Here is a 13,111-nt window from a genome sequence, read left to right as displayed (position 1 = left end):
GCCCAATTCCCTGTCTCTGGTTTAATGAGACACATTGATTTGGTTGCAGCTCACCACAAGTCTCCCAGCTCCAAGCACATCACAGGGCAGTGAGTATCAAGTTGCAAAGAACAGGATGAATACAATCAGCCTACTGTATTTCCACTGTATACAGAAAGGGCTGCACTGGGGAAGAGCTGGCCCAGCATCCTATGTCCAAATACTTCAAAATGCACAGGGAAACAGTGTAAGAAATCAGTGTAAGTTCAAAGACATACCCTTAGTAACACATCTAATAACACAGATGGACTTTAATTTGTCATGCAAGCAGTTGAATCTCTTGGTTTCTATAAGGTGTTGAATGAGGTTCAGAATTTTACTATATGCAGTAGGAGAAAGTTGCCTCATTTTGTTGTTTTTAACCAGTTGTCTAATTATTTAAGTGGGAGTCTCACAGTAGCCTTTACTGTAAAAAAATATAACTTGTTCCTCATCATCTCTAGATCAGTTACGACTTTAGAGATTTCCCTTCTCCCCTGTATCACACTTTCAGGGACTGGAGACTTCCACACCATTAAACTTCTCCTTGTAGGTAAGCTGTGCATGTCTCTGCAGATTCTTTTCTTTATTCTCTGTACCTTTTCTAGGTCTTGGTATCTTGATCACTGGCTGAGTGAGATGGAACAAATACACAGACTTACCACCTCCTACTATATGCACACACAGAGACACATGGTGGATGACACAAATCCTGAAACCTAGTTTGTCAACATTACCCACCTAAAAAGCACTGATACTGGTGATGGTGGCAGAGCATCATCTGAAAGATCTGAGAGCCTGGCTAGTCATTCACTTGCCAACAGATGGGTTTCACAAGGGATCCAAATACCAATAAAGACTAACAATGGTCACCTCATTCAGCAGCAGGTACAGCTCTAAGCTCCCTTGGTGGCTTCGTACATGGGGGAAGCCCTGGTGGGTCCCCAGCTCAACCCCTGCCCTCCCCTGAGCATCAAGGTGGGCAAAGCTCATCCAACCCCCCTCAACACACCTCTGCTGAGCTGGTTCAAACTGCTGCCATCCACAGCTGTCAGGAACAGCTTTCCATTGATGCCACAGAAATCATTCCCACTCTGCCTTTAATTCTGCACTTCTGTGGGATAAGTGACATGCCAAAAAGCTGGTAAAATGTCTCAGCCTTTTTTAAGTTTGTGGAAACATCAGAAATCACCCTTTTGCAAAGGAAGCAGTGGATGGGACAGTTTCCTATGGGGAACTCATACCCAAAGCAAATTAAAACACTTATTTTTATTGGCACGTCCTATTTTCAGCACCTAAAAAGCTGTTTTTTGAAGCAGCAAATGAATAAACAGGACAGACCTGGCTGCATGTTTGAATAGGATCAGGTCAGTGCAAGAGTCTCGCTTCCTTCCCATCTGCCGCCCTGCAAGGGCTCTGCTGTCACTCCATCCCTGCAGCAGGACCCTCTGCCTGCAGACACCAAATGGGCACCACAGCCATGGTGTCAGACCATGAGGGATCCTCAGGCTGGCTGCCCATGTCCACCTTGCTCTCTTGTACCCAATTATAGGCAGTTTGCTCACTGCACTGACCCCGGAGTCCCCAAGGGGCCCTTGGGGCAGCATCACAGGGCGCAGCCCCCGCTGAGCTGTGCTCTGACGCTGTGTCCTCAGAACCAACAGCTGTGGTTCAAAGCAATTACCAGGGCCTGGATGTTTTCCACTGGTTCATTAGCATCTGGCAGGACCTAAAGTTCCAGGGTCACAAAACACAGCTATTCTTTTATCTCAGGAAAATGCAGAAGGACATCCCTCCAGAGCTGCCCTTTTGTAATTGAAGGAGAAGTGCAGCGGGGAACAGAGATGCAGATTTTCCAGCCACCACAGCCCCCACCACAGGCAGAGAGGAGCTGAGCACACCACATGATTGCTCACTTCTTGTCACACTGCTGAAACCCTCAAGACTAGCATCCACAAACAGCCCCTAACCAGCACCTGCAGAATCTGGTTATTTTGTATAATACTAATAGCTGTCTAGGTTTGCACAGTACACGAGGTACACAACAGCCTGATTTTCCACACTGCAGTCCTCTTTAAAACTGAGCAAAATACACCATTTATTTCAAACTCTACTATGTCAACCCTTTCTCTGAAATGTATTTGAGTTTCATATTTTATAGCAGTTATTGTCTATATGGTGTTATCACACAACAGCTTTGCTTCTGTTTTGCCAACTTATCTTCACTTCTCAGGTACATACTGCCAGACAAACAACAGCTTGGACAGGAATTCATCCCTAAACATGCTGTAGCATTGACCTCCAAAACTTTTCTTCCAAACACGCTTCAATAACATGAAAGAATCTAATATTCAGATTCTAAGTTTGCACAGCCAAAATCCAGACTTGACTTTCTGTATTCCCTTAACGGGAACCATATTTTGATAGAGTATTTGCAGTTCTCTGAGGATAAACACCTTTTGATTTATTTAGCAGGCTTTGTCATACTCTAATATACCATTTCAAATGGGAGACAGTGTACAAAGGAATTGAGATAACCTCCTTCTTAACAGACCATCGATTCTAAGCCTTTTAATACACCCTAATGTATATTTAGGTATTGATTCATGCTCATTTCAATTATCCCCTGTGACAAAGCTCACCATCCCCTAAAGCAACATACCTAAACAGTGAGCAGCACCAATTAGATTTTAAAGTCACCTCAAAGCAGGGTACACCTCTTCTTCTCTTTGTCTCCACCTATGTTGCAAAGTCAGGCCAAAATGTTCTTGGTTCCAGGTGGGAGGGAGGGAAGGAGCACACCAGGCACTATTTCACTTGGATACAGACTACAATATAAACACCCCAAAGAACCCACCTGCAAGGGCACACAGTGGAGCCAAGCTACTCTGATCCTGGAATAAGCAAAAGAGCACTGACCCTTCTTCCAAAGAAAATGAACCTCTGTGCCTATATCCCTGTGCAGGGAGGCTAAAAAGCAAGAGGATGTATCTGAGGCAGGGACTACGTCCAAGATTAATTACATCCATTCCTATCTCCTTGGCACTATTAGAGCAAAAAAGCATCTCTCTTCCTATTACCATAATAGCTTTCACACTTCCCAAGCAACAGAGTGATGTGTGGGGATGTTGAAAACAATTGGAAAAGCACAAACAAAAATTAGGTAAATAGGAAGATGCCATCTCCAGAAAATGTTTACAGTGATTTTTATAATTAGTCCATGGAAAGAAAAAGGCAGATTGGAATGAGTATAAATAAAAAGGATTTTAAAATGTTTTTCACAGCTTAGAATGGCTCCCACTGTACCAGCCAAAGCAGTGATCTCTGGAAGATTTCTGAAGCTGAGAGCAAAACCTGTGGGATCTGCAAGTCAACTGAATGAGAACTGCAGAGTAATATGGATTCCTTTAGATGAAGTGCAAGTGCTGAAGCTCTGTCTGCCTGCCCTTCACCAGGCCCACCACTTTCCAAACTTAAACTTGCAAATACCAGATTCACTTCAAAGCACCCATACTCCTTAAGAGTATTTCCGTTTTAGAAGTAACCCAGAATTACATCAGCTGTCTTCAAATTCCTTTACACCCTAAAAGGCTGCCAGGACATGGCAAGAAATGAAAAGGGTCAGAAAGACCCAACCCAAACAAATGGATGCCATAGAACCAACACGATGAACTAACCAGGCAACCACAGCCCCTGGGGCCAGCACTGCTGGACGTTTCTGACTCACATGAAAGCCAACAGGGAACTATCATCTTTCAGGCTAACAGAAAGCACTGTGGGATATTCTGTCTTGTGATTAACATGATAACAATCCCATCTTGTACCTTGTAACCCTGCTCTCCCATCAACACCATCTGCTCTTTCATCTTGAGTGCTGCCGAAAATCTCATCACAAACATGCTGCTGTCAACTTGTACTTCTGTGCACGTTTTCAAAAGAAACTCTCTAGGTCACTGGTTTGAACCCAGTGTGGGCTGGCAGTATCTGAGAGCTCTTATGCTTTTATATCCACTTGGAGCAGGCACAGAATGAGCTGCATCCCACGCCCAGTGTGTGGAAGTTCTGGGACTGGCACCATTTCAGACAGGTGAGATGCAGGACGAAGCAGAGCAGGACACCAAGGCCACCCCTGTGCCCTCCAGCAGCCCTGCTTTATGGAAAGGTTGGGGTTTCTTGCAACAATTGAAAGATGTAAGTAACATTTTCCTTGCTTGTACAGCTGCTTTTCCTTGGGAGTAGGTTAAAACCTACTAAGTAAGGCTGCCTGACTCAAAGAGCAAGAGGAGAGATTAACTTGAGAAAAGCAATTCAAAGGACTGTATCTCCCCCAGCAAAGTGCCAATTTGTAATGAGTTGTGGTGAGTGATAACCCAGCTCATGTGGTCTGCTTTCTAGGTGAAATTACAGCTAAGAGGAACAACCACAGAAGTCTGAAAGGTTCAAAAACACCTCAATACAGTCCCCGGAGGACTAGAAACAGACATTTGCTAGTGATTTACAATCTGCAAGAGACACACTGAGACAGAAGAAGGACAGCCCATGAGCCTGGTGCACAAGAGCTATGCCCACCATCACTCAAAATATGTTACTTCTGCCACACTGAATTAAATCAGGTTATAACAAGGGAAGCTACTGACATTACAGGATATATATGTAGCTGTGCCAGGAAGTCAGTGTGAGCATCTTCAGCTATGGGAGGCAAAGGTTGCTTTAAATGTCTTCTTAATCTCTCTGAAAAAAAGGTGTAGTGCTATAATCTTTAATTTAAAAAAAAAAAATAGTAATTGCCATCTGGACAAAATGGCTTATGAAATTAAAAGACCAAGTGATGCTTTTGTAATCCTACACAATGCTTCTGCATTTTGCTCCCCGGCTTTCTGGTCTCTAGAGATACAGTGGTACCTGACCAGGGTTTATATACCTGAAGAAAAGTTCATTTCTGAGTACACATCAGGACTTAAAAGTGCTTGAAATGACACGGTTCTCAAATGCAGTGATTTCTGTGACACTCAATCACTTCATCTGACTGGAATACAGCTCTTCAATACACTATATAGTTGGCTTTATGTATCTCCCTCATTTACACCTGGAACAGGGACAAACAAGCAATATATCTAGGGGGAAAAAAGGTAAAGCAATGCATGAAAAAAATGCCACCCTTTCCATGCAATGTACGTATACACATTAAGGCACTAACACAAGTCCCCTTTGAAGACAGTGAGGGAATAGATGGCAGGGCACTAACACCCACAAGTTAAATCAAGTCCTGTTCAGCAAAATGTTTTACTCTCAAAATCTCAGCACAGATAAGGCTGCAGTGCCAATAGCTCCTGCATCCAGCCATGGATACAGGGTAACTTCCACCCCAGCAAGAAGTGTTGTAACCAACTCAACACTTACTGAGGCATAATGCTCTGCACATGGACAGTGATCAAGGACTAAACCAAGGAGTAACTATAAAGTTGCCTTCTCCTGGATGCTGTAAGGTCCACGCAGCTGTGCCCTGCAATGTCAAAGCTCTCAATCCTGGCAGCCCCCTCACTATCTGCCATCTCCAGAACAACCACCCATAAACCTCATGTGATCCCTGCTAGTGTTTTCTGTGTGATTAAAAATTTTTCTTGTGCTACCAGGGAATTTGTGGCTGCCCCATCCCTGGAAGTGCTCACAGACAGGTTCAATGGGGCTTGGAGCAACCTGGTCTAGTCTTGCCCATGCAGGTGGTTTGGAGCTAGATGAGTCTGTGATTCCATGACTCTGAGTACCCCAGCACGGTTGAGGAAGGGAGAGACAAAGAAACCACCAATATCTCCCCAAACATGGGGTTATCAGTGCCAGCTCCCCTTTACCCAACAGGAACCACTCAGATCATTATTTCTTTCAACTGCCAAGGGGTCTAGAGTTTTCAGAACCCACTTCTCTGATAAGTTCCCAGGACACCAGGTATTATCTGACAGTTCCCAATCAGAGTGTTGCTCTGGTCACCTCCAAGGATGCTTTGGACTCACCAAGCAGAAGAAAGACCCCAGGTGAATCAGCCTGGAGACCACAGCCCATCAGCACATGTGTTTATGCGTGTGCACATACACATTGCTAAAAACAACCTGTCAATTTGAACTTGCGTTGCCATTTGATTTTCAAAGTAATTCTAATTCTTGTGAAGTTTCCCCTTAAAAATGATATTTTGTTCTTTAATATTCATTGACTTCTACTTTGCTTCCCACACAACACATTATTTACTCTACAGTGGCTCGGTGCATCAATTATGGTAATAGTTTGTGAGTAACATTTAAATTATGGGAAAATGAGCCTGGTTATTTAGCACTAGCCGAACCATCCCTCTGGAAAATTGTCACAAACATACGTATCATATGCCTCCACTTAAACAGATCTGTAATTACACTAGTTTATTAGAAGAGCCAGCTTTTATTCTTTCTTTCCCCCCCACCCCCCCGCAAATGATCTGAGAGCAAACTAGTATCTATATAACTCCCTGCTCAGACACCAAAGGCTAATGACTACTGCTCCTCTGTTCTGATGTTGAGGCTTCCTTCCTATTGAGCTGTTAGGGGTGCAATGCACCTTTGCATTAGTTTACTTTAATGCAGAAAGTGTGGCTCAGTAATTGTGGCATTTGATTAATGCTCCATTTCAGTCCCTTCGGCTAAATTCCAAGCTCAGTTCAACTACTGTAAATTCTGATTAACATCTGTATTACATCAGCACCCAGAGTTTATATTCCATGAGCAGAACTGCACGATGCTAAGCACTGTACAAGGAGAGCAGCTCAGCCCTCACCTTATCCAGAGGAACAATACTGCTGCTAAAACTACCCTGGACATGAGTGTGTTTGCAGTAGCAAGGCATTACACTTCCTCAGTGCTTATGAATACCTGCCTAAAAGCTTCTCTACTCTAAGCAGCTGAGAAGAGCTAAGAAATATATTACAGCCAGGGGGTGTGCACAAGAAAAAAACAAACAAAACACCAAACCAAAACCAAACCAACCAAAAAAACACAAGTAAAAAAATGCACAGCTTTGTACATTGAGCAGCTGTAGTACCCACACCTCTGAGAAGAACCTGTGGCCTTTCTTATAATCAGATTGCAAAATCTTTACAAAATTTAGTAATGTTAGTGTACAGCAGTTGTTGGCTTGCTTTTATAATGTCTGCTGTTAGTCCAGGTATATTTGGAGAAGTTCACCGTGGCTTTCTTAGAGCACTGGAGATTTCCACAGAGCACCTAACTCCTGTCTTCATATGTAAGAAATGCACAAAATTGCCTCTTTGCATGAAAAGGGAGAGCCATGAGCCAGCAGCTCCTTCCCAGGCTGCTGGGCTGAGCGTGGTTAGATAGATAGTAGCTATTATTTAATAGCTCTTTCATAGCCCATGGCTTGGTGATCTCAGGCCAATTCCAAAGATTCCAGCCAAGACATCATCCTAATGAGTCATCTTAAAAAGCAGTCAAAGATGACATAGGCTACGCACACTGAACTGCGTCCTTGTTCTCCAGCCAGATGTGAAACAAACAACACTAATGTAGGACAAGTTTGAGCTTGCTCTACCTCTGTGACACCTTCCACCCGGGTTCCCAGCACATGGAAGGTACCAGGTGCTGGTACATGTAACACCAAACTGCCTTCACACCGAGCACAGCACACCGTGGGATTTTTCATCTGCAGTGACAAAACTGAAACTGGTCTTAGTTATCCTGTACCAGCATGGGGTGAAAATCTCCACAGTGAAAGCTCCAGCAGTTCCACAACACACACTAACAGTGCTGCCTGTTGTATCACACACAGGCTGGGAAATGAGCTCAGCCCAAAGCCAGGACTGCTGTGCACTTAAACTAAGCTGAGCAAGGACATCCAGCCATTTCAGCAGATCAACACCTCCTTGGCAGCCTCTGTTTCTTCAGCCACGCTATAAAGTTTGAATCAAGCTGGCAAGTAAACACAGGCAAGTAACTCTTGCTAGTCCTCAGGTGGAAATGTCAGAGGAAAAAGAACTGTCACTCACAGCATTCAACTCACAGGCTCTGTACAGTCTTAATGTACTTTGTAACCACCACATGATCTACCTGTGAACATGACAGATTTTGCCATGTCCAGCAAGGACAGGCTATCATTTTGAACTTCATGGGAGAGATCTGGAGACTGGAGGTGCAGAGATTTCAGAGAGAGGAAAGAGACAGCCTCACAATTGACCAGAAATACCTTCCAACTTTAATTCAACATATCCAGGACACTAAAAATGCCACATCTGAAAATCCCACCAAAAAAGTCTGCCTGCACCCAGGTAGCACTGTGTGTTTTGAAAAGTCTACTCCAACACACTGTATACTTTCCAATATAGGTGAGGATAGAGGTATAAAACATAAATTAGTTACTATTGAGAAATACTTGAAATTGAAGTATTAACTTGTACTGAAGCTCTTGATCTAGCAAAGTACTATTAGAAAATCCACAGCAACCAAGCCCAAAAGCTTGCCCCACCAATCTAGGCAATGTTACACCTGCCACAGCAACACCAAATCAAACCAAACATTTTCCCTCTACTTTGGACAACTAAACAGCACAGCATCATGCTCACCAGAAGACCCAAAAACAACACTTTTTGTCCTGTCTCAGTAGAAAAGGTGTGCTTGTTTTACAGCAAGGAGAACAGGCAGCTCTTGACAAGTCTGAATCAAAGTGTCTGCAAAGAGAATGGCAAAGGTCAGGCTGATGCTGAGAGCTGGCACTGCAGTGATATGCTACGAGCTCCCATCTCTGCTGGAAAACATTCAGCTCTCTCCTTTGACACACTCTCCCTTGCTACAGGTTTATCTTCCTGATCTTAGGAGAGGAAAGACAAAAATAGACACGTAAAAAGGATGAGGAAAAGAAAGGGGGAAAACTGCAAGAACAGTCCCCTCCCTCCTTTTAATTATTGATGCAGACAGGCTAAGCAATCTGTAAGCCATATACATAATGTATTTACTTGAAAATCCCAGCAAATCCACATGGTATTACAGAACAAACTACAAGCTGATCTGGGAGCACTGTTTTAAGAACTGGGTAAGCTGTCTCCATGTACTCAAAAATCTGTTTGACAAACGGAAAGATTAGATTAATGTTAATAATCCTAACATGCTCAGCAGCACTCTCCCACCCCAGCAACGCAGTTCGGGTGTCAGGGTTCTTGTCTTGTGTCTGCACCAGATACTTTTTTTCAGCACAGACTTGTTTGCTTAGAATGACAAAAGGCAAGACTGGTTTACATTCTTCAGGACCCCTGCTTTGATTATACACACCATCAGTAGTGTTTAGGGATCAGCCAGAAAGCAGCAGATGTTTCACATCGCAAAAGACCATGTTTAAAAAAAAAAAAAAAAGCTGTTTTTAGGTTTGGGGCTAAGGAGGGTGGATGGGGGGGGGGAAAGGAAAGAGAGGCAAAGAATCAGACTTCAGCCTGACTTTGGTGAAAGATATCCTGTCCTGCTCAGTTGTACTTGTCCTTGACTGGAACCACCTGGACAAGGAATATAGTCATTAAAAATAAAGTTCACTGTAGAGCTTAATAGACAGTGTGAGCAGCAGCAGGCAGCATCACTTCATACATAGTGAGAATGCAAAACCTGTTGCTCATTCAGCCATGCCTTGTGTTTCAACCTGAGGTCTCTCTCACTCGTTAAGAAACATCAGACAGCCAACACTCTCCACATCTATCCTGCAGAGCCACTAAATGAGCTTGTGGGCTGCAACAGCAAGGAGGGAGAAGACAGAGATGGTCCCTGTCACCCACAGCACCCTGGATGAGACACAGCGAGTCCCGAGGCACAGGCTGAGCACTCCCTCCTGCACCCCCAGGCCCTGGTGAACCTCCACAAGGCCCAGATGGGCCCCCCGCCGCGGGCACAGCCTGCTTGTGATTTTCTTCCCAACCACCAGTATGAAAACACAGACCTTCAGGCAAATGGATCCTTCACTTCCTCCTTGCTGCTTTTAGTGGTTTCTTTAATCTTTTAAGCTTCTGGGTCTAATCCAGCAGCTGCCATCAAAAGTACTTACACAACTGCAGGGGAGGGAGGAGGGAAAGAAAGGGATACACCAAATCATGAGACACGTTTCCTGAGCTGCTTTGTTCTTATATACACACGCATGAAAGTGCATTTGGAAGAGATTTGCTCACAGAGAAACACATTTCTGTTCATACCACCTCTGTCGCCCTGTGCTGCCTTATCTATACAAAGATGCTTTTGAGATACACTGTCAAACAAATCCCACCTGAGATGGAGTCCTGCAGCCCAGGGACGGACACTGAAACTGTGTAATTCTACTGGAAGCAGCTCACACATGAGCACTGTACGAAAGCAGATGGTTCCCAGGATGATGATTTTCTGCTCTTTGTCTGAAACCTGAAAACATTCAGTGTTTTTCTTCAGAGAAGGCTCCTGCAGCCTGGTGGCATACAAGAATGCTTGCTCTCATTGCAACAACAGAAACCGTATTTCAGCTCTCCGGGCAGAGAAGTTTAAAACACAGCCTGAGAGCACAGTAAAAGTTCAAAATACATAAACAAAGAGAATCCCTGTAAATATTCCTCCCTTCCCCTCCCCCCCCCAACCCCCCTTTTTTTTTTTAACAAAAGGACTCTTGCAATTTTCATTACCAGGATTTTGGCATTTCTGTAGGATGCCAACAGCCATGTATGTGCAAAATCATAGGTTTAAACGGGCTGGAGTGGCAGGGAGGTACCTGGTGGACAAATTCCCCACCCTCTGTAAGGCAGGGGCTTATACTTGTGGTATTCCCAGGACACACCACACAAAAACACCCTGCTTATTCTATGAAGTGAATTTGCTGGTACATCTTTCTCTAGAAGCACAATCTCATCTCACAACATACTGATATCTACATTAAGTTTCTAAAAATAGCATGCCCTTCTTACATACACATGATATAAAGAAGTTAGGTGACAGCTGGCTAAAAGAATTCCTTTAAAGGCAAAACTTGCTGTGGCCAAAATGTAACTGATACTTACAAGCAGCAAAGCCTTTTTGCATTAATTGTAGAAGACAAATGAAATATTCTAGACAAAGTCACAGTTTGCCTGGAAACAAAACACATTTCCTCTACACACTGACTCAATTACTCCTACTCCCACTTGTAAATATGATAATGGAATTTCTCCAATGGATTTATATTCCACAGAAAGACCTTCTAAAAGCACCCTTCCAAGTGTAGGTCTCACAGGTGCTCTGGAATTCCCACTGCAATGGAGGATTTTGCCATTCAAAATCAGAGGCACTATTCAGACTTTAAAATACATTTTAAAAGAAAACTTGCCTAGAGTTTTCTTGCAGGAAAAGCTTCTAGAATTTCTGGAGTGCCTAGTCTTTTAAAATTACATGACAGCTGTCCAAATACAAACCAGAGCAGTATTAACTTCCTGCGTCTGCAGGCGTTTTGAATAATTCTTCAGTGTCTCATAGCTTATCCCTCCTAGCAACAGGATGAAGTTCACTAGAACCAAATCAGTAATTCACAAGAAAGTTAATATGCAAATCAGTCTGTGGAAAAAATAAATAGTTTTTGCATAACCTGGCTAATCCCTAAACCTCAGGGTACTGAATAATACATGAATTATTAGATCAGGATCCGTGTCTATGCCTATGCAGGATACAGCACTGAGGTACGGGCACAGCCTGACACCAAACTGCCAGGAGGTCCCTGTTGTAGAACAGAAAGGGAATTAAGAAAGGAACTCCAGAGACATGCCTTTGAGAAAGCCAACACCAACCACCACTGACACGGCTCCAAAGGGGACTTTGTGCCATGTGCTGCCGAGTCAACAGGGAAAGTATGGACAGGCACAGCCCCAGCTGCTGGGACTGGGGCTGGGATGTTGCTGCCTGTGACCCTGTGCTGCTCTGCAGTACTGGTATGACTCTCAGCTGTAGCTCACAAGGCTCCATTTCACCCCAGGGGTCTCCTCTGGGTGTCACCAGCAGCACAGAGCCCTACAGGACGTATCTGCACACCCGGCTGTCACCCGAGGATGCCCACAGCACCCCATGGAGGGCCATCAGCACACTGTCCCTGGCAGCTGTCACTGTGAAATGAGCTCAATGTTAGAAGGCAGAGCGATGCTGAGGACAACAGAGTGTTTGCAGGTTCAAGTAATTTCCTATTGATCCCATTATCACTCTCCATGTTGCCAGGTAACAGGGGCTGTAGGCAGGATTTTTCCCCCCTGCTGATGGACAACCTGCTGTGTGATGGTCGGGTAGACCCAGTACCTCCACTTCATGTTTAACTATTCACTGACATTTAAACAGCATTGACAGAGAAGACTGAGACCACTCCTGCCTAAGGGGATGTCTAGCCCACTTTTCATGGCAAAACTGGTCTGCAAGGCTCTGCTGAGAGAAATAAATTTACCTGCGTCTCCAACACACAGGTCATACCCCCTGTCCACACATCCTTGCTTACAAGAGAGTGGTACAGAAACAAACAGCTACACTGTCCTCCAATGGCATGACCCCAAAATACTCAGTGCTCAACTATCTCTCAGAGAAATTAAGAAATGGAAACATGATCTTTCCCATCTTTAGCAAGCCATGCTGCTGGACTTCTACTGATCTCCAGAATTTCCTAAATTCTCCCCACTGCTGAAATTCAACAATATCTAGCTTGATTTGTGAATTATTCTGGGAGATATCAGAATCAGTTGTTTGCATAAGCTAGACCAAACTGCAACTTTTAAAACACCTTCTGAGTTTTGCTTCTCATTGTGTGCTGCTTCTGCAAGCGTAGAAGGCTTGAAAGCTGTAGTCCTTCAGACTGTACTCCTCCACACCTTCACAAACTCTATGCCAAGAAACGAAACTACTTTTTTGTTGTAGCAAAGCCAATACCAACCCTTCAGTTGTAGCTTTTATTTATGTGTGCTATTTTCCAATGGATATTAAAAAAAAACCCCAACCACTTAGTATCTCCCACCCAGAACAGTTGATGCAAGGCATGCTTTGATGTCGAGTCTTCTTCCATTGAGACACAAAAAAATAGAATTCAATAAAAGGACTGATGTGTTTCAACATCACTA

The 13,111-nt window shown here is 43.9% G+C and overlaps 1 protein-coding gene across 4 annotated transcripts in view; it reads right to left on the bottom strand.

Moving 5' to 3' along the window:
* The window catches only part of AUTS2 (activator of transcription and developmental regulator AUTS2), a 769,537-nt gene that overhangs the window by 519,023 nt on the left and 237,403 nt on the right, over window positions 1-13,111 (bottom strand). The window lies entirely within an intron of this gene.

The sequence above is a fragment of the Apus apus genome, chromosome 18 (genome assembly GCF_020740795.1).
Source record: "Apus apus isolate bApuApu2 chromosome 18, bApuApu2.pri.cur, whole genome shotgun sequence".
Classification (NCBI taxonomy): domain Eukaryota; kingdom Metazoa; phylum Chordata; class Aves; order Apodiformes; family Apodidae; genus Apus; species Apus apus.
Note: the sequence above shows the minus strand (reverse complement) of the source record. Positions and strands in the feature narration are given on the sequence as shown.